This window comes from Ziziphus jujuba, chromosome 7, assembly GCF_031755915.1.
Source record: "Ziziphus jujuba cultivar Dongzao chromosome 7, ASM3175591v1".
Classification (NCBI taxonomy): Eukaryota; Viridiplantae; Streptophyta; class Magnoliopsida; order Rosales; family Rhamnaceae; genus Ziziphus; species Ziziphus jujuba.
In genome coordinates this window covers 21,151,775-21,174,202 of record NC_083385.1, presented here as the reverse complement: position 1 = coordinate 21,174,202, position 22,428 = coordinate 21,151,775, and positions in this window count along the sequence as shown.

The following is a 22,428-nucleotide window of genomic DNA, read 5'->3' as shown; positions in this document are numbered from 1 at the left end:
TTTGCTTCCTTATTATTATTATTTTTTAATGTAATATCTCGGCATATTTATTAATCTGGCAAAATTATATCAAAATGGGCAGCCCTTTATACGAGTTTTTATCCACTCAATAGTAAAATTTTGCACAGTATTCATGTTGGAAAAAAAGAAAAATAAAAAGGAAATCCCAAGAAATATATGCTAAATTACAGAATCTATAAAATTAAAATCACAAAATGTCAAATTTAGATGGGATAAAATTATTTCACCACTTTATATAAAATTAGTTATTCCATTTTAAGGAAAATATTTAATGGATATAAATTTTTTTTAATTCTGTCACCTGTTTAAATTAAAGATGAAATTGGAACTATTATTTTTCAATGTCAATGCCTGCCCATCAAACAGGGCTTTAATTCCAAATCATACATGTGGCAGTGTGGTTTAAGAAACATAATATTTCACTTGTTATATTTGATTTAAATTATTATTATTATTATTTAATTATATACTATATGAAGTAGTCCCTTATTCGAATATCAAGGCCTAATTAGCTGTTAATGTAATGTTGACTAAACGATGCATTCAATTTAGAATTTGAAGGATTTTAAAAATTTAAAGATATTTTATTTAAATTTTAAAGGAGTTTATACAAGTCCAATGATATTCAATTCAGATTTTAATAAATTTCATAAAAGTCCATTAAAATTCAAATGTATTTAATTAGAACTATGTATAATTCTTTTAGAGGGGTGTATTTAATTTAAAATTTGAAGGATTACAAAAGTACTAGAAGTTTAGAAGTATTTGATTTAGATTTTAAAAGAATCTATCAAAGTCCAATGATATTTAATTCAGATTTTAATAGATTTTATAAAAATTTATTAAAATCTAGGTGTATTTAATTAAGATTTTGTAGTATTCTTTTAAAATCTAGTAATATTCAAAAAGTGATTGATTTTAAAAAATGATGGATTTTAATGGATTTAAAAAGATTTTAATAATGAAATTGTAAAAAAAAATTATTAATATGAAATTTAACATTAATATTAAAGATTTCGTTTAATTCTTATAAATTTATTATGAAATTTATAAAATTTCATAACAATCTATCAAATCCTTTAAAATCTATAACTCATTTTAAATCTATTAAACTTTAAATTTAATACGTCCACTAAATTTTTGTTTAGTTATAAATATATATATATACACATACATAATAAAAGCTTTTATCCTGAATTATGTTAAAATGTTTAATTATATATATAAATACATACGTATGTATATATAGATAATAATAATAATAATAATAAGGTTCTTATAGTGAATTATATTAAAATTCAAAATTTTAATTTTGATAGCAGGATTTCAAAAACAATCAAGTTTAATTAGATTAGGATTTTTAAAAAAAAAATTATGTGGTTTTTATTTTCTTTTTCTATCTCAATTGCTTCAAGTCTCTACATCGTTTTTATTTCTTGAAAATACGATGCTAATGCCTTGCTTTGATTATGAGTAATTATAGCGAATAAAAACTCAATCTGATAACCTGTATTTTTATAGTCAAAAATGTGAATATATGAAAATATTGATAATGTTATGAAAACTGTAAATTTTTAATTTAGAATTTAAATTTTAACATATGAGATAATTAATATAATAAAATAATATAAAAATACAATAATTAGAATATAATAATAATAATAATAATAATAAATAGTCCATAAATATTATAAATTATTATAAATGAATAAACTATAATGTTATTAGTATCAAAATATAAGAATAATTTAACAGATAATACTAAAATATAAGAAATTTTTAAATATAAATCATAATACATTATCAATATCAAAAAAAATTCTTTGGTTATTCAAATTGATGATTATATTTTAATATTTTACGAGTATAATAATAGATATTACATTTTATTATTCCCTTCAATTCTCTCGTGATTTTTTTTATCGTAGTTGTTTTATCTTTTCAGTTTACTGTAAATATGTGAATTTTCATAGTTGAAAATTTTCTGACAAGATTACCTATAATTCAATTTCTTTCTAAATCAATAAAATCAATAAAATCAATTATTATTATTATTATTATTTTTATTCCTTTGCAATATTATTGAAAAGTATAATAAACAATCTAGCTATTAAATAAAAAAATTAATTTATTTTTAAAAAATTAAAAAATCAATTATTTTTTTTTTTCTTCCAGATCCTTCCTTTGCTCTCTGTCCCGTCCTCTTTCCTTCCTTTTCAGGTCTTCCCCCTTCCTCTTCTCTTCTAGTTATCAAATAAAACAAATTAACTTATTTTTAAAAAATTAAAAATCAATTAATTTTTTTTTCCCTTCTAGATCCTTCCTCTCCTCTCTGTCTCGTCCCCCTTCCTTCCTTTTATGGTCTTCCCCCTTCCTTTTCTTTTCTCTTCTTTCTGTTCATGCTTCTGTATTTTTTTTTCTTTCGTTTTGTTTTGTGATTCACAACCAGACCGTGCACCAGAGAAACAAAATGTGAAGAAAGACCATATCTGAGAATTTTTTTTATTTTTTAGTGTTTAGTTTTTTCAGAAAAAGAAGAAGAAGAAATACAAGATCTCACTATTAAGGGGGAAAAAAAAGCTTTGATGGAGGAAGGATTCGTCCAAAATCTGAGAGCCAGATCTGCGAGCCGGTCAATATTTCCATCCAAAATCTCCACTGACAACCGGCTTTTCCTCTGTGTTTCCACCGTTTTCCACGCAACTCTGAAACTTCCACAGATTTTTGGCGATTCTGGCAATACCCGGCGACTTTGGTGATATGTCTCCAGAATCTATGACAAAAACTCCCCCCCTTGTCGGTGTCGCCGGTGATCGACACTCGGTATTGTCGCCGATATATCCCCTCTATCATGGATTTTTGCTTCACTGCCTATAACCAATTGTCGTCGGAATGGATTAGAGCCCTAGACATAACTTTTGATCAATGTTATGATTGTAGGTGATCCTATAAATTTGTGATACTCGATATATATATATATATATAAAGGACGGAACAGTTGGTGTGGGAGGAAAATAAGAGGCAAAGTACTTTTCTGTCTAGTCCAACCACCTCCGCCTCCAATTTTCCTTCATTCTCCACAATCGCAATTAGATTTGGACAATTAGAATTTTTTTTTTTTTTTGGTTTATTTTTATTAGATTCTCATTACTTGGCCCATATTGTGATAATTTGGTTTTGAGATCTAAATATGTTGACAGTGGAATTTTACATTTTTATAAGGGGAGGAAGGGGGAATAAGGTAAAATCGCAAGAGATAGTTGAGTTTTGGAATTGAGGGTTAAAAGAACGAAGAAGAAGAAGAAGAAGAAGAAGAAGGAACCAAAAAAAAAAAAAAAAAAATCAAGAAATCATGTAAGAGTATAATTGGCCAAATTAATTTTGATAGTTGTTGAAATTCAACGGTCAAAATTAAAGTTTTAAATTTTAGTATATTCCAAAATTTTTAAATAATAATCTTATTGTATATATATTTATATCGATTAGATGAATTGGGAGTTGGTTATCAGTTTTTATAAATTAGTTTACTTAACATATACTAGCATTAATCTCGATATATGGTAGATGATTTTAAAAATAATTAATAATAATTAATTATATTTAAATCTAAAAATAATATTTAAAATTTTTTTTACTAGCTATTTTACTTTTATATATAATATAAATAATAATATTAAAGCTTTGATGTTATTATATATTACATGCACGTTTATATATAAATTTTTAAATTATATTATATCTATTATTTGTTATAAAAAATAATTTAAAATAATCTAAAACAATAAATTAAAAATAAATAGAAATTAAATATACTAAAATAATAATAATATGTAACCCAAAAAAAAAAAAAAAACTACTCATCTATTAAAACCATTTTAATACTACTAATTTCTTATTTATCATCAAAGTTTTGAACTTCTAAGATTTTGGGATTTGAATTTTGAACAGTGTTGATGTAATTAATAAAATCAACATGTCCGAACATATTTGAAAACTTATTTAAAATTTGTATTCTTATTAAATACATTTGAATCTTAATTTTTTTTTTTCAATATATATCGTAAAAGTTTGCTAAGAATTAAAAATTTGACTTCTATATATAATACTATTCAATTATAGAATTTAAATTTAAAATTGTTTGCCTATCTAATTTTTTTCATACACGTATAATTTTCATATCTATTTAATTTTTCCCATTTATAGAATTCAAATGTATTTATATAATTTAATTCAAATTCAAATGTATTTATATAATATTTTGCATCTATGAAATTTAAATTTAAATTCAAATGTATTATTTGATTCTTTGCAAATAATTGATTTTGCCATATTAAATCCTTATAATATTATATAATTATTATTATTTATCATATAAAAATATTTTTATCTTATAAGGTAATTTATTTATGGAATTCAAATTAAAAAATATTTATCTATTTATTTTTTTCTATCTATAAAATTCAAATTCAAATGTATTTATATAATTTAATTCAAATTTAAACGTATTTATATAATATTTTTTATCTATGGAATTCAAATTCAAACGTATTATTTGATTATTTACAAATAATTGATTTCCCTATATTGAATGCTTATAATATAATATAATTATTATTATTATTATTACAACTTAATTAATAATAATTTGGATTTAAAAAGAGTTGTATATATATATACATTTTCACTGTCAACTTGTATATTATAATACAGATTAATATCAAATTATATATAATTTATGAAGTTTTATATATATTTTATTTCAATATTATATATAATTTGATTATAATCTATATTTAATGTGTATGTGAATATTTATTATAGTAAAATTTTCAATATACAATATATATTATTACCAACAATTTATATAAGATATAAAAGTAGAATATTTATATATATATATATATATAAAATATGATTTTATAATCACATTTGTATATGTAAAAATATTTAAAATACTTTTGATTAAGAAACCGTATATTTGTATAATATTATAATAATAATAAAAATCAATACTTTTTTAATCAATCATATAATATTATAATAATAAAAACATATATTTTTTAATACAACCAACAAAAAATAAAAAAAAAATCTCATACTTTTAAATACATGCTCTATTTGATATTAATTAATATTTTGATAGGATCATGAATAATTAAAAGAAGAAAATATATTTTTTTTTATTAATAGTTTTGGAGGGAAATTGGAAGAATATGAATACGACATGTGGCAACTGACTATTCTACTTTTGTAAGTATAGATATTTGGTTGGTTTTGGCAAAATCAAAGTTGGTTTCGTATATTTAACTACTTGTGTTAGTTTCCTATATTAAATATCAAATCGTCTTTATCAATTGCCATTTTACACTTTACATTGACACATACACTTCTATGTTATTATCTTTTAATGCTTATTTTTAAAATATAGCCACTTATATTTTTACCTATATGGATCTTTTTTTTTTCAAATATATATATATATATATATACATAAACATATTTGTAATATAAATATCCATGCGTTTATTACATTGTATTTAGCTGTCTACAATTTTTATTTTTTTTTGGTTATAGGGTTTTTAAGTGATTGGGATTTTTTGGTAGCCATAGGTAAAAAATAAAAAATAAAAAATAAAAAGTAAAATTTTGTAACAAATATTAAATGCTAAAATGATTAGTGATGAATTTTGAAACCTAGGAAATTGGTTGATTTTTTAACAAATATCCATAGATCAATGGATGTTTTCCTAAATTCAATAGTCTCAACAAATAGGAGCATGATATATAGACTTGTACTGATGTGTTTCACTAAATAATTTAAGGTCACAAAACTTGTTTAAAAAAAAATAATAAAAAAATTAAGGTCAGAAAAACTATTGTGTTTATTTTCCTCTCCTCTAACATTGTTAATTTTCATCCAAACCAAAAAAAAAAAAAAAAAAAAAAAAAACTTCATTCTTTGAAGGACTTTCTTTATACACAAACGTTACTTTCAACAGTCAAAAAGAATACTTTCATTAAGTCTTTTTGAATCTCTTCTCTTGAGGGAAAGTGTAAAATGGCAGTCGATAAAGACCGTTTGGTATTTAATATTAAATTTTGGTTCAAGATCGGTCATATTTTATATCGACACAAAAACTACTATCTTATTATCTATTAATGCTTCTTTTTAAAATATAGCCAATGGATTTTTTTTTTCCCAGAAATATATATATATATATATATATAGATATTCATTGATTTATTACATTGTATTTAGGTATCTTTTTTTCTTTCGGTAGCCATAGGCTTTTAAAATACTATAAAAACCTTACAAATGAATATCTATAGGATTATAAAAAATTATTAATTGGAAGAGGTTATTTGTTTATCAATGAATGAATATTTTTTTAATTTTGAAAGAGTTTTATATTTTAAGAAATAATTTTGTTAATTATATATATATATATATGTACATATAGATATGTATTTCGTATGTCATATTTAGTTGACGTACAATATTTACCATTCAATCCATACACTTATAGAAGTTCTATAATATATATCACATGTATATGAGATACTTCTATAACTAATGCTAAAAATAAGATGGAGGGTGACACAACAGCCTGTGATCAAGTGAATTGTTGATGTTTATAACATATAGTAAAAAGAAAATTTTACCCTAAATAAAAAAAAAGTTATTAAGCAAAATTTTCTTTCCACTAATGGTAAATGTTTATATATAATATTTATTTTTTAACAAGTTTAATAAATTATTAATTTATATGTTGCGTAAGATTTTTTTTAGAATTTATTACTTTATGCATTTAGCGAATTTATCCATTTAATATACCAATCCAACTTGGAACTGAACAATTTTATTTATTTAGCAATATTATTCATTTATCCATCATTCTTTTATCAAGATTTTAATGGTGATATAGTGAAATTTGGGTTGAAGATTTTGGATGTTAGAGTAAAACCGCAAGTGGGGTTGGGGTTAGTTTTGGTACTAAGAGTGAAAAAGAAGGTCAAGTGCTTTATCCTTTTGTTGTATAATTATACAGATTACAAAAATAATTATAAATTCTAGAAGTTAAAAAAATAAATACAAAGAGGGCCCCTAAGTAATCAATTGGAAATAAAAGCCATACAAAAGAATTTTTATGAGAAATATATATTTTCAAATAAAGTTATATAAAGAAAAACACTATAAATAAATAGAACACATAAATAGCCGAAATTAAATTTGCTATGGGCATATTTTTCACTTAATTAAAGCCCACTACATATGGATTACCAAGAACTCAAATGAGTAGTGGCCCAGTAAGGAAGCTATCTTCCGCTCATATGAAAACACATCTGAAACTATGTTAGGAAGAGGTCAAGTGAAATGGAAAAGGAAACATCTCGTGTGGGATCCACCTCTTTTACCTTTACTCATAGGATTTGTAATCCTTGCTATGTAATATTCTGTTGCGAAATTTTTTTGAAATTTTGAAACTTTGACCAAGATTGATCAATTAGACTGTTTATGGATCCCAAGTTTTAATTTTTATATAGTCAATGTTTTAGTTTGATTGGTATACCATTACGTAAAATACTTGATACGAGCTTATAAACTAATGTCACGCTAAATTTTGAGTTAGAAAATTCATTGTTTTGAAAAGTTTCGAGCATTAGTATTATATCATATCCAAACCAGTCTTGAATTTTTGTTTGCTAGGGACTCAAGGTCCTATATAAAGATTGGAAAGGGTGCACAGCAGTGAACAAATCCTAAAGTATCTGTTTTGTCCCCCAAACTTGAGAACCCTTTTCCAGACCCAAGGACCAGAATCGGGTCTACCCGAACACATTTGAATACCAATTAGGTCACAAAAGTTTTCTCACTTTCTGGCCACCAACAAGCTACAGCATTGGCCACACACGTTACCCACCTTCAAGCGACCTTGGTAGCAAAGTTTCACGGCAATCCATCATCGATCGTGCCAACATAGGCTGTTTGAAGTCGACGGCAGTGCCGATCCATCTTCCAATAGGGGATTTCAGGTCGATCCATGCACGTTTTCCCCCCATTTTTGGACCTTTTGAATTCATTCTCGTTTGCCAAGATTCTTTACGGTTTTAAAAGATCTATTAAACAAAAGTTTGGCTGAGTTTGTCGATGAGTGTTCCAGTCAACGATGACACTCTTGGATCCAGTGAGCACATCAATGTATTCCTTATTTATTGAGCTTTCAGTTGATATAAAGTTTGTAAATGTTGGACATTGTTTGATAATTTTTTTTTTATTATTTTTGGATCAATTAGTTAAATACCGGATAATATTGGATATTATTTAAATAAAAATTGGTCAAATTGGATAAAATTAAAGTTGGATTAGTGTAATTAGATATAAATAGGATCCATTGGAATGTTTAATTTCATAAAATTGGCCTTCATGTGAAAAATCCTAATTTTGGGTATTGGGTCCTAAGGTTGGTGTTATAATTTGGCCACTCGGTGTCCAATTTATATAATTATATATATATATATATATAAATTATTTTAAGATATTTGATATACACCAATATCTTTTGTTCAGTTGTTAGAGCTTGAAGAATATTTTGTTAAATTATATACTTTCGTACTACACATGGAGGCAACCATGAGGAGGAACAAAAGTGAGCATTACTGGTATCTATGAGTAGTTATATTATCAAATGAATTTGAGCATGCTAGTATAATATATATATATATATAGTTTGAATATGATATATTTATGATTTGATTTAAATGTTTATTTTAAGCATATATGAACATTGGTTTTCTCATATATGTCTTATTATTTCATGTGACTTTTGATAAAATTTTTAATGGTTTCAAATTCTAATGAGTTCATAATAAGCTTGTAAATACTTGTATTAAAATATTTTGGTAATTAAATAAATATTTTACTAATTTTGAAAAATAATTGATTTTGAGAAAGCGGATGGGTAATTATATATATTTTTAGCATGTTTAAGTGTTTTATATTTTAAAGTACTTAAAAATGATTTATGACGATATATATTTCAATATGGTATTTGTGTTATGGCATAAAATGATGACTTAGAATTTTTGAAATATATAAATAAATAGTTGGATTTGAATATTAAATTATACTTTATGGTATAATATTGTTTGAAATAGTATGATTTTACAAAAATTGTTTTATTGATATTATATTGTTATTTTAATTGATGTACGATATAATATTAGTATCTCTATTCAGTATTATATTATAGCACGCAGGTTTGCCATGATACTTATAGTACCCTAAGGGTCGTGAGGTGATTTCATCCCATAGATTTGTATTGCCACAAAATTTGTAGTATGCTAATGGTCATGAGGTGGGTCCATTATAACCACGATACCTTTCATACACTAAGGGTTGCGAGTTGCGTTCCTATCACAATTTTGTATTGCCATGATGCCTTTAGGATGTTAAAGGTCGTGGGGTGGGTTCATTCCATAGGTTCTTTTTCTTTCACTTTCCAGTGGCATTCCAGGACATCATGCATAATTAGGCAGTACTAGGTATATTGTATGGTATTTTGTTTATGTTTTTGAGTACATTATCGGTTTTCTAATATTTACAGTTTTACTGCACTTTCATAATTATTTTGTGAAATTATGTACATATTATTTTATGTTTAATATTTATATTTTAATTGATCCAATTTATAATATTTTTAATGGACCTTAATTTGTACTATTTAAGCATCCTTTTTATGATATTGATTTGGGGTAGAAGTTTGAGTTTTATTAAATGAGTTTTAAATGGGGAATCTTTCAAAAAAGTCGAACGAGAGATCTTGAGAGAAAAATTTACAGAAATAAAATATTATTTGTTTATTGTACCATACCACGCATTGAGATATCTTTATTTCATGTTTTATTAGTCTTTAAATTTGTTCCTTTAGATCTAGGTAGTTAGCGGACAGTCTATCTTGTGCATCAATTATTATTCTATGTTCTCCACACCAGTAATAGTATTTATCTTTCCCGCTTCATCTTTATTTTTCTAGACTTATTCGCATCAGTTGTATTAGATAATTTTACATATACTTTTAGAATGGTTAAACCTAAACTATAGATACAGTAGTGACTCTATTATGTATATGTAGTAATGGTCTATAATATGGCGAGCTGTAGATGTTAATTTTAGTTATGAACATGTATGTTGTTGGGGCTCTATCTTTATATATTGAGATATTATTTGATATTGCATTTGTTTGTTTGTCTGTAGAGGTGAGGTTCCATTGGGTTTTCATCATGGATTACTCAGTGGAACTAAAGTAGTCGGGACCACTTAAGAGATTCTAAGAGGGTTCTCAAGGCGGATCCTGTCAGCTTGGTATCAAAGCTTTATGTTTCAACTTTCCTTGGAGGTTGTGCATTGTGGTACAACTCATCTTGTGTTTTGCCTTCGATATCTATCCTTTTGTTGGCATTAATTATATTTTGACTTTTTCTTTCATAAAGAACTTTTTTTTTATGCTACGAGGAGGTAAACGTGGTTTCTAGAAAGTTTCAGCAGGAAGTACAGATGCATCCATTTATAAAGAGAATTTTGTCGAGTGCTTAGCTTAATCACTCGAGAAGAGTAGGTTAACTGGGTATTCTGGTCATTAGGCTTATAGATTTGGAACGGGTTTTAATGGCTGCACGTACCCTACTGCAGCTTTATCTTGACTAGTTAACATAGAGAAAGTCTTGGATGAAGGTATGTAGTGTTCAGACGAAGACATGGTCAAGATAGCTAGTTTCATGTAGACATGAATGTAAGAAAGTGGTAAACGCATGAGAGAACCAGAAGACATCACACTTGGGCACAATTCAAGATTGCATTTTACACCAAGTTCTACCTTCTAGCTTTTATTAAGATTAAGAAGCTACAATTTGAGACACTCACTCATGGAAGTATGATAGTTTCTGAGTATGAATGAAAATTTAGGGAGCTATTAAAATTCTACGCCAACTTGGTTTCTGACGAGGTCAACAAAAGACGAGGTTCCTTGATAGTTTGAGTAAGCCTATAGCATTAAGCATCTCATGTGCGATTCACCCCATGTATCAGTCTATGAGAGATGCTACCATAAAGGTAGAGAGGCATACCTTGATGCGCAAGTCTAAATGTCGACCATATGATGGCGTGTCTTTGGAGACCCTAGCCAGGGATCATTTAAAAAGGATAGCTTTAGTTCAGGATTATTGGACAATCGAAGATTTAGAGGAGGCAGACATAACCTCCAAGATGGTAGATCCTAAAGAGGTGGACACACTCAGGGTTTATGATAGTGGACTGTGAGCAGTGGTAGCGGCCATTATTAGAGACCTACAGGATGGGGTAGTTTCCATTCTACATGTATCTTCTATGGCAAGTTTTATAATGGATCGTACTAGTAGGATGGATCATGCTTTCATAATAGGTAGTCAGGACACTTCAAGAAAGAATACTCCTATCTAGGACACAGCCAAGCTAAAGCCTCAGAATCAAGTACTCAGAATTAGTGAACTGGTTTTTAGCAAACTAGTGGGTATAAAGGACAGGATACATGAATAGGTCAGACTTTAGGCAATTCTACCAGCACTGGACAATAGTTCGCAGCTGTAGGCCGAGGCGAAGGTCAGAGATTATGACCACCAATTAAAGGCAGGGCGTATGTTATGAACAAGCAGGAGGCACATGCCACCCTTGATGTTGTGACAAGTACATTACCTATACTTGGTGGTGATGCATGTATTTTATTGATGCAAAGATCACATGCTTTTTAGTTTAGTTTTGGGTGTCATTTGGAAATTTTCACACTCGCAGAAGGGTTCTTCTTACCTAGTTATCTTCTTTTCTTAGAAATTAAACTCTTGATATTATAGCCTGGTATATATCAAAATTGGTTGATGCATTTTGGTGCTCTTGTGTGGGACAAGTTGTTCGGAATTAAGCTAGAAATTTCATAAGTTGGTTGTGAGACATTTGCTTTTGGTGATGGTAGAAGTTAGTTTTGTGGCTTTTTTTGGTGATGGTTTTAGACCTTAGTTTTGATATTTTGTTTTCTTGGACATTAAGGATTTTATATTGACGATGTTTTATGGATCTAAGGTGGCTGATTTCTTAGTGATAAATTGACCTTCTAAGGAATAAAATTTTTGGGGTATAATTAGAATATAAGAAAGTTGTAGATGTTTTCCTATGGTTTAAGGACCTAATTATTAGTTTTTAGTATTTGGTTGTGATATTAGAACCAAGATTTAAATTTATTTATTGCTTGAAGCATGAATCATTAAGGTCTGTTTGAAATTTGAAAAATTTAAGGTTTTCTTAAGAATGATATTTAGAATAATAAGAGGACTCAAATTTGATCTTTTGGATTCTTATCCTTTTGGTGTTGACAATCTTGAGGATTATTTTAGTCTTATAAGTGATCTAAGGCCTTCCATTAGAAGAAGCATGAGAATATTTTTATTTTATGAGTTTGATGAATTTGGTGAAGAAAACGATGTTGGCGAGGTTAAGCAAATTAGATAATGAAAAAGAAACATGGATCTTATAATTACAAGTACAAGGCATGCAGTTGGAGGCAAAAAGAACAATTTTAGTTTTAATTTTATGAAAATGGTATTAGGTTTGAGGAAATTAGACTTAAGTTCTAAACTTCCTTTTGATTTGATGAATGGATTTTTAAAGTTAGTTACAAACTTGTAGAGTTACAAGTCATGCAAGAATTATATTGATGATTACGAGATGACAGAGTTACAAGTCATGCAAGAATTATATTGATGATTACGAGATGACATTGGAACTAATATTGAAAGATATATTTTTATGTGATTTTGTTTGGGAGTTTGGTAGTTTTCTCTTGCTACTATTAAGGTTTTGGTGGATTTGATGTTGATCAGTCTACCAAAAGTTTATTCTTATTTTTGAATTTTTGTAGAGATATTGGAGTTTGTTTTGTACTATAATTGTAGTATTCAAAGGTTGACTTTTGTCTTGTAAAGTTAAAATTATTAAACTTTTAGGGTTGAAAAGTTAGTGCTTAGTGGTATGCATTGTAGCATTAGTGTTCTCCAAGTGTGAGCTTGGTTGGATTAAGTAAGAGATTGAGGACAAGTAGTCTCTGCTGGTGGAAATTTAGTGGATTTTAAGAAAGTTGGAGCTATGTGGATCTGCGAACAATTGGACCATGCAGAGATAATAACTTCACATGTTTAATAAAAAGGTATGACATTTCGAGGATGAAATTTTCATAAAGGGGTATATTATAACATCTTATCCCGAAAAACACTTGCTAATATGAAACTTTGATCGAGTTTGACCAACTAGACTATTTGTGAGTCCCAAGTTTGAACTTTTATATGGTCAATGTTCTAGTTTGTATATCGTTGTGTAAAGCACATCAATATGAGCTTATAAACTAGCTGCACGCCAAATTTCGTGTTAGAAAAGTTCTTGGTCTAAGAAGTTTCAAGTATAAGTATTGTAATCCGTGTCTAAACCAGTCTTGAATTTTTGTTTGCTAGTGATCCAAGGCTCTATATAAGTGTTGAGAAGCGTGCCAAACAGTGAACAAATCCAAAAATACCCGTTTTATCCCCCAAATCCGAGAAACCTCTCCCCATACCCGAGCACTCGAACTAGATCGACCACAACCCATTTGAATGCCAATTGGTTCGCCGTCATTTTCTCACTTACAGGCAGCCAACAAGCTATATGTGTGGGCCACACATGTTACCCACTTTTAGGCAACACCAAAAGTAAAATTTCGTGGCGATCCATAGTCGGATTTCAAGCCATTTCAGACAGACCCATACACCTCCTCTTGCCCCCATTTTTTGACCTTCTAAATCTATTATCATGCTCCTTTTGCCAAGATTCCTCATGGTTTGAGAGATCTATCAAAGGGAAGTTTGATAGAGTTTTTCATTGAGTTTTCCAACCACTAGTGACACTTTTAGTTTGAGGTGAGCACAACAATAGATTCCTTATCTTTTGGGCTTTTCTTTAATATAAATTTTGTAAATTTTGGATATCATTTGATATTTTTTTCACTTTTGGGAACTGTATTTGGATAAAAATTGACCAAAATTGGCCAAAATTAAAGTTGGATTAGTATAATTAGATATTAATAGGAACTATTGGAAGGTTCAATTTCATGAAATTGGCCTTTGCATGAAAAATTCCAATTTTGGATACCAAGTCTTAAGGGTTCGAAGTATAATTGGATCACTTGGTATCTAATTTATGTAATTTTATGGATGTATAAATTATTCTAAGAAATTTGGGACACGTCAATATCTTTAGTTTAGTTTTTGGAGCATAAGGAATATGTTATTATATTACAGGCCCTTGTATTGCGGTAGGAGGCGACTATGTGGAGGAGCAGGAGTGAGCATCAGCGGTGTCTATGAGTGCTTGTATTTTCAAATGAATTTGGACATGCTAGTATAATATATATGTGGTTTGAATATGATGTATTTATGATTTGATTTAAATGTTTATTTTATAAATATATGAACATTGGTTTTCTCATATATGTGCTACCATTTTATGTGACTTTTGATAAAATTTTTAATGGTTTCATATTCTAGTGAGTTCATAATGAACTTGTGAAACTATTTTGGCTATTAAATCAATATTTTAGTCCTTTTAGAAAATAATTGATGTTGAGAAAATCGAGAGAAAATTATAATTTTTAAGCATGTTTAAGTATTTTATATTTTAAAGTGCTTAAAAATGATTTAGAGTGATATATATCTCACTGTGATATTTATGTTTTTGCATTAAATGATGATTTGAAAAGTTTTACTTATTGAAATAAATGGTTAGATTTGAATATTAAATTATACTTTATGGTATAGTAGTGTTTGAAAAGCATAAAAGATTGTGTTGTGGATATTTTACTGTTATTATAATATCAGCGTCTCTGTTTAGAATTATATTATAGCATGCGGGTTTGTCACGATACATGTAGTACCTTAAGGGTATAAGATAAGTTCATCCCACAAGTTCATTATTACTACGATACATTTTGTACACTAAAGTTCTTTAGGTGGGTTCATTCCATAGGTTGTATTGCTGCGATGCATTTAGAATGCTAAGGGTCGTAAGGTGGATTGATCCTATAGGTTCCTTCCCTTTTACTATCCGGTGGTGCTCCAGGATGCCGTGCACGATTAGGCAGTGCTAGATATATCATATGGTACATTGTTTATGTTTTTGTGTACATTGTCATTTTTATGATATTCAGAGTTTTACTGCACTTTCATAATTATTTTGTGAAATTTTCGTTATATTATTTTATGCTCAATGTTTGCATTATGATTGGTCTAGTTTATAATATTTTCAATGGATCTTAATTTGTACGACTTAAGCATCGATTTTATAATACTAATTTGGAGTACAAGTTTAGGTTTTATGCAATAATTTTTAAAAGGGGAACCTTTCAAAAGAATGGAATGAGAGGTCTTGAGAGAAAAATTTACAAAAATAAATATTATTTTTCTATTATACCATGCTACTCACTGAAATATCTTTATCTTATATTTTATTTGCCTTTAAATTCATTTCCCTAGGTATAGACAGTTAGTGGGCAATCTACCATGTGTGTCACTTATTGTTCCATGTACTCCACAGCAACAATATTATTTATCTTTTTCTGTTCATCTTTATTTTCCTAGATTCATTCATGTTAGTCATATGAGATATTTTACATATACTTTTAGAATGCTCTGAACTAAATTATGGACACTGTATGACCCTATTATGTATGTATAATAATGGCCTGTAGTATGATGGGCTATAGTTATTGACTATAGTTATAGACTTGCATATTGTTGCAGCTTTATCTTTATGTATTAAGGTATTATTTGATATTGTATGTGTTTGTTTGTTCGCAGTAATGTAAAGTTCCATTGGGTTTTTACTATGGATTACCTAGTGGAATTTCATTAGTCGGGACCTCTAAAGAGATCTTTAAAGGGTTCCTAAGTGTCACGGTTGGGGCATTTCATCAAACACTTGGTGAGCATTCTCTCCATTTTGGGCCTATTTTGGGCCTTACAATGGGCCAAGCACCTAGAGTAGTGTGGAATTCTCTAGAACTTTATGGAGAACTCTAGGTCAAGCCATGTATATATCCATTTCTAGATGCTTCTTTAGATATTTTTGTAAAGGAGGTGGGAAGGATCTAGACACCCATTCTCCACCGTAGGATTAAAGCCATTATAGCCGTAGGATTAGACTTTGTAAGCCTATAAATAGGTGGAGGCCTCATTTGGCCAAACCATCCAAGAATCCAAGCATCCAAGGATTCAAGAATCCAAGCTACTCTTGTAAAGCTCTCTTTTAAGCAATATAGTTTCATTCTCCCAAACTCTCTTTGTGCTCTAGCTTTCTTTGCTTAGCTCTCTCTTTTAGTGGGCAAAAGGCTTACTTAGTTGCAACAAAGGGTCGGAATAGCAACTAAGGCCGCACGGCTTGAAGGGTAAACAAACAAGTCCGTGACAAGTGGTATCAGAGCCAAGGTTAAAGCTAGCATCTAGAGCAACATGTCTTCATCAGAGGTTGTGGTTGAAGAAACAAGGGGAAGGGAGGTCATCCCCGAAGCTGCAAGGAAGGGACGTGGGCGTTCAAAGTCGAAGGACGTTCTCACCGCCATGGAGACCAAGGTGGTCAAGATGGAGTTGGCTGTTGCCGATATGTTGGAGCGGCTTGATCAGGTGGAGCAAGGCATGGAGGAGCTCGATGGTCGTGTGGGTGACCAAGTGGGGGAGCTTAGAGGTACCATGCAATACACCAACGAGGCCAACACCGAGGCATGGCATCATGAAAGCCAAGCTTTCCAAACAAAGGTAATTGAAACCTTGTCCCTTATGCAAGCTCAATTAGATGAGTTTAAGAAGAGTTTAGAGGAGACACGTGAGGATTGGGCGTTATGCAAGAGAGCTGCAACTAGTGGCACCATCACTACCCAACAAATAGTTTCTACTCCAAGGGTAGATGCTCCCAAGCCCAAGGAGTTTAGTGGGAGAAGGGATGCAAAGGAGTTGGACAACTACATGTGGCATATGGAACGGTACTTCGAGGCCTTGGATTTCCAAGACGAGAAGCAAAAGGTAAACACCGCTACCCTCTATCTTACTAATCTTGCTGCGGTATGGTGGCGTAGAAAGCATGAAGAAATGAAGAAAGACATATGCGCTATCAATTCTTGGGAAGACTTAAAGAGTGAATTGAAGAAACAATTCTATCCCGAGAATGTGGCGAATGATGCTAGGAAACGCATGAAGGAGTTGAAGCACCAACGGTCCATCCGTGAATATGTGGAGCAATTCTCTGGGTTAATGATCCAAATTCCCAACATGAGTGAGGAGGATCTCCTTTTCAACTTCATGGATGGGTTGCAACCGTGGGCATGCCAAGAGCTTCAACGAAGGGGAGTACAAGATATTTCCACTGCCCTCACTACGGCCGAAACGCTTGTCGAATATAGGCAAGGTGAGTCTTCCAACTCTAAGCCTAAGATTAATTATATTAAAGGTGGGGGAGCCAAATTCCATAAAACTCCCCAAAGTAAGGAGTTTCCAAGAAGGCCACCACTACCTAACAAAGATTGGAAGAAAGGAGGCAAGCCGGAATTTAAGCCGAAGGAAAATTGCTTCTTATGTGATGGTCCCCATTGGGCTAGAGATTGTCCGAAGAGGAAGTCCTTAAGCGCCATGCTCGAAGAGAGGGAAACTCAAGAGCACACACAAATGGGTTGTCTACAACTCCTCAACTCACTGAAGGCTAGTCCAATCCCAACCAACAATACGAAGAACAGCTCCCTAATGTACGTGGCGGCACGTATCAACGGGAAAGATGCCCAAGTCATGGTAGACACCGGCGCATCCCACAACTTCATAAGGAAGGAGGAGGCCATGAGGCTTGGCCTCAAACTCGACAAAGGACAAGGGTGGTTGAAAACTGTGAATGCGAAGGCTAAACCGCTAGATGGCATGGCCCGTAATGTGGAGTTGCACCTTGGCACTTGGCAAGGTAACGTAAACTTCTCCATTGCTCCTATGGATGATTTTGATATTGTACTTGGCATGGAATTCCTTAGGCAATTCAATGTGGTCCCACTCCCTCGCTACAACACGGTGTGCATAATGGAGGGAGGCCCTTGCATGATTCCAACAATGCACAAGCCAAGTACTTCCAACCGCCTCTCCGCTATGCAACTCAAGAAAGGAGTAAAGAAAGGAGAGCCTACATTCCTTACTACTCTACGCGAGGAAGAAGAAGTTACTTCCAAGGAGCCACCGAAGGAGGTTAGCCAAGTCCTTGAGGAGTTCAAAGATGTCATGCCACCACAACTATCTAAGAAACTTCCACCAAGGAGGGAGGTGGATCATTGCATCGAGTTGGAGCCCAGTGCAAAACCACCTGCAAAAGCAACCAAGAAAATGAAGAAATGGGCCGACACAAAAAGAAGGCACGTGGAGTATCAAGTGGGAGACTTGGTGTTTGTCAAAATCCTTCCATCCCAACACAAGTCTACCCGAGGGCTACATAGAGGCCTTGTTCGCCGATATGAAGGGCCATTTCCAATCATCAAGAAGGTGGGCAAGGTATCTTATAAGGTAGAGTTACCTCCAACACTCAAACTTCATCCGGTCTTCCATGTAAGTTGCTTAAAGCCATACTACAAGGATGAAGAAGACCATACAAGAGGGGAGTCCAAGCGAGCACCAATAGGTGTCTATAACACTTATGACAAGGATGTGGATAGCATATTATCCGATCGAGTAGTTCATGGAAAGGACAACCATCCGAGTCATGAGTACTTGGTGAAATGGAAGGGACTTCCCGATAGCGAAGCAAGTTGGGAACCTGCTACCGCGCTTTGGAAATTTGAAGATCACATCAAGAGGTTCCATGAAGCAAGCTCGACGAGGACGTCGACGGCATAGGTGGGGGAGAATGTCACGGTTGGGGCATTTCATCAAACACTTGGTGAGCATTCTCTCCATTTTGGGCCTATTTTGGGCCTTACAATGGGCCAAGTACCTAGAGTAGTGTGGAATTCTCTAGAACTTTATGGAGAACTCTAGGTCAAGCCATGTATATATCCATTTCTAGATGCTTCTTTAGATATTTTTGTAAAGGAGGTGGGAAGGATCTAGACACCCATTCTCCACCGTAGGATTAAAGCCATTATAGCCGTAGGATTAGACTTTGTAAGCCTATAAATAGGTGGAGGCCTCATTTGGCCAAACCATCCAAGAATCCAAGCATCCAAGGATTCAAGAATCCAAGCTACTCTTGTAAAGCTCTCTTTTAAGCAATATAGTTTCATTCTCCCAAACTCTCTTTGTGCTCTAGCTTTCTTTGCTTAGCTCTCTCTTTTAGTGGGCAAAAGGCTTACTTAGTTGCAACAAAGGGTCGGAATAGCAACTAAGGCCGCACGGCTTGAAGGGTAAACAAACAAGTCCGTGACATAAGGCATGTTCTGTCATGTTAAGTGTAAAAAATAAATGAAGTAGGGTTAATAACCTTCAATCTACAACCTCCATCCAACGTGTAAGTTATATATTTTCTTTTTCCAAGGTAAGACTCAGTCACTTTACCAATCCCTAGCTTTTTTTTTTTTTTCCTCTCTCTTCCTTTCTCTTGGTCCATCTTCTTTCAACTAAAAACAAAGCAGTCATTTTTTGATTATTCATAGCAATCCACCATTAATGGGCTGTTAAATGAGAGAAAAAGAAAGCTTACCATGAAGCAATCTAATTTGTGCATCGGAAGATGCACACTAATGTTCCCTAACCATTTTTCTATTTTGCAATACTTCACTTTAAATTTTGAAGGCCATGAGAGAACATAAGCATGTTATGGAGGGGATGCAAAATTTCAAGTTAGAATAATGATGTCGTTTGTGGGAATCAAAGCCATTACCACGTGGTTAAGATGATGCTTAACCCAATAAAGTGCGCTTTTGAAGTCCCTTCGGAAAGTTTATTGGATTCATGGTGAACCAAAGAGGAATTAAAGCAATTCCTAACAAGATCAGAGTAATAATGGAGATGACTTCACATTGGTCAACCAAGAATATTCATAGGCTTATTGCAAGAATTGCTATGCTTAATAGGTTCATCTTATGTGCCACCAACAAATGTTTCCTTTTCTTTAAAGTACTTAAAAGAGAAAAGAATTTTGAATGGACAAAAGAGTATGGGGAGGCAATCATTTAACTAAAACAATATTTAAACTTGCCATCATTACTTTCAAAGCCATTGTATGAAAACGTACTTCTCCTGCACTATGCTATCTTTAAGATTACACTGACCACAACACTCATACGTGAAGAAAGAACAACACAATATTCTTTATATTACATTAGTAAGGCCATGGTCCCTTCTATAACAAGGTATCCTGACATTGAAAAGCTTTGATATGAACCTACGTCAACTTGCTCCTAAACCTGTATTATACTAGCCCGGATCGAAATTAAGTTCAGATTTTAGTGGTCACATTGACCCCTAATAAACTTGTAATTAGAAATCTTGGTATATTATGAAGACGCCACAATAGGTGACGGATGTCCTATTGATAAGTTAAGCTAAAATACTCGCTCTTTATTCGATATTTTAGGTGTTCAAAGAGAACAAAGAGAATTCTTCTCACAAATAATTTTCTGTATGAATAATGTATTAAATATTATTGAGAAAATAAGCCCTTAAATAGGTTTGAATGACAAAAATAAAACCTTAAAACAACTAGGTTAGAACGGGCGAAGGATAAAGAAATAAAGGTGTGGCCGAATTCTACTACCTTTCCTAATCTAATTTGGATTAATTAATTCTTTCATTTTGAATTAGGAATTAATTAATTTGCAAAAAAATAATAAAATTAGAAATTTTCTAAAGTAATTTGTCCTGCACATAAATAAATAAAAACCAAAATAAAAACTATTTCTTAAAACAAAAGACAAATGTTCAAATTAGGAAACTAGTTGACTAGTTTGCAAACTAAGCTGACTTTGTCCAATCACCAGCTAGTTCAGGCTCCAAATCAACTCCAATATGCCATGTGGGATTTCAGATAGGATTAATATTGGTTCCCATACATTGTCCTTGATTAGAACGAAAAGAACTTTCTTAAACGACAAGAAAGATCAAAGCAAGCACCAAAATGAAGCAATTCGGCCAACATGAAGTCTTGTGCTCCAACATGGTTAATGAATAGATATGCTTCTTACTTGGCATGATTTCATGGTCCCTTGGAATGCTCAATCATGTTCATAAGTCAAGAAATTCATTCTTTACTGTCCGGAGTCCATAGATGCACTAAAATAACTTCCTGGATCCATTTCCGCCTTCATAACTTGGATGCATAAAATAGACTTTGGATCTTCGGGTATTGTCATGCCATCTTGAGAATTAATAACACCTTGCATGAAGCTAACCAGGTTGTTCTTAAATCTCTTAGCTTGTGCTTGTGTGATTGGCTCCGTCTTCCGTTGTACAGGATCAGCACTCCTGCAAGTAGTCGGTTGTACGGGTATAGGCAGATTCTCATCATTCCCCTCCTCTTGAAAAGATTCAAATCAAAATCATCACTTGAGGCAAATGAAGATAAATCAGCAACATTAAAGGTAGCACTCACATTATCCTCACTTGGTAAGTCAAGTTTGTAAGCATTTTTATTAATCCTCTCCAAGATTTGAAAAGGTTCATCCCCTTGAGGCATAAGCTTTGACTTTCATTGCTCCTAAAATCTCTCCTTTTTTAGTTGCAACCAAAACCAATCTCCAGGTTTAAATATAACCTCTATTCAGCCTTGGTTGTCATTCTTAACGTGTTGCTCCATTCTCCTCTTAATCTTTGCTTTTGTTTTCTCATGAATCTGCTTGACAAATTCAGCTTTTTGTTTTCTATCTAGATTAACACGTTCATTTAAAGGCAAATGTGTTAAATCTAATGGATTCAAAGGATTAAAACCATAAACAATTTCCAATGGAGTATATTTAGTAGTTGAATGCATAGATCTATTATAAGCAAATTCCACATGTGGTAAACATTCCTCCTAAGTTCTTAAGTTTCTACTAATTAATGCTCTTAATAATGCAAACAAAATTCTATTCACTACTTCAGTTTATCAATCAGTTTGTGGATGACAAGTAGTTGAAAATAAAATTTTAGTCTCTAACTTAGCCCATAAATTTTTCCAAAAATAACTCAAGAACTTAGCATCCCTATAAGAAACAATTGTCCTAGGCATTCCATGTAGTCTTAGTATTTCCCTAAAGAATAAATTAGCTATATTGGATGCATTATCAATTTTATTACATGCAATAAAATGTGTCATCTTAGAAAATCTATCAATAACTACAAAAATTTAATCTTTTCCATTCCTAA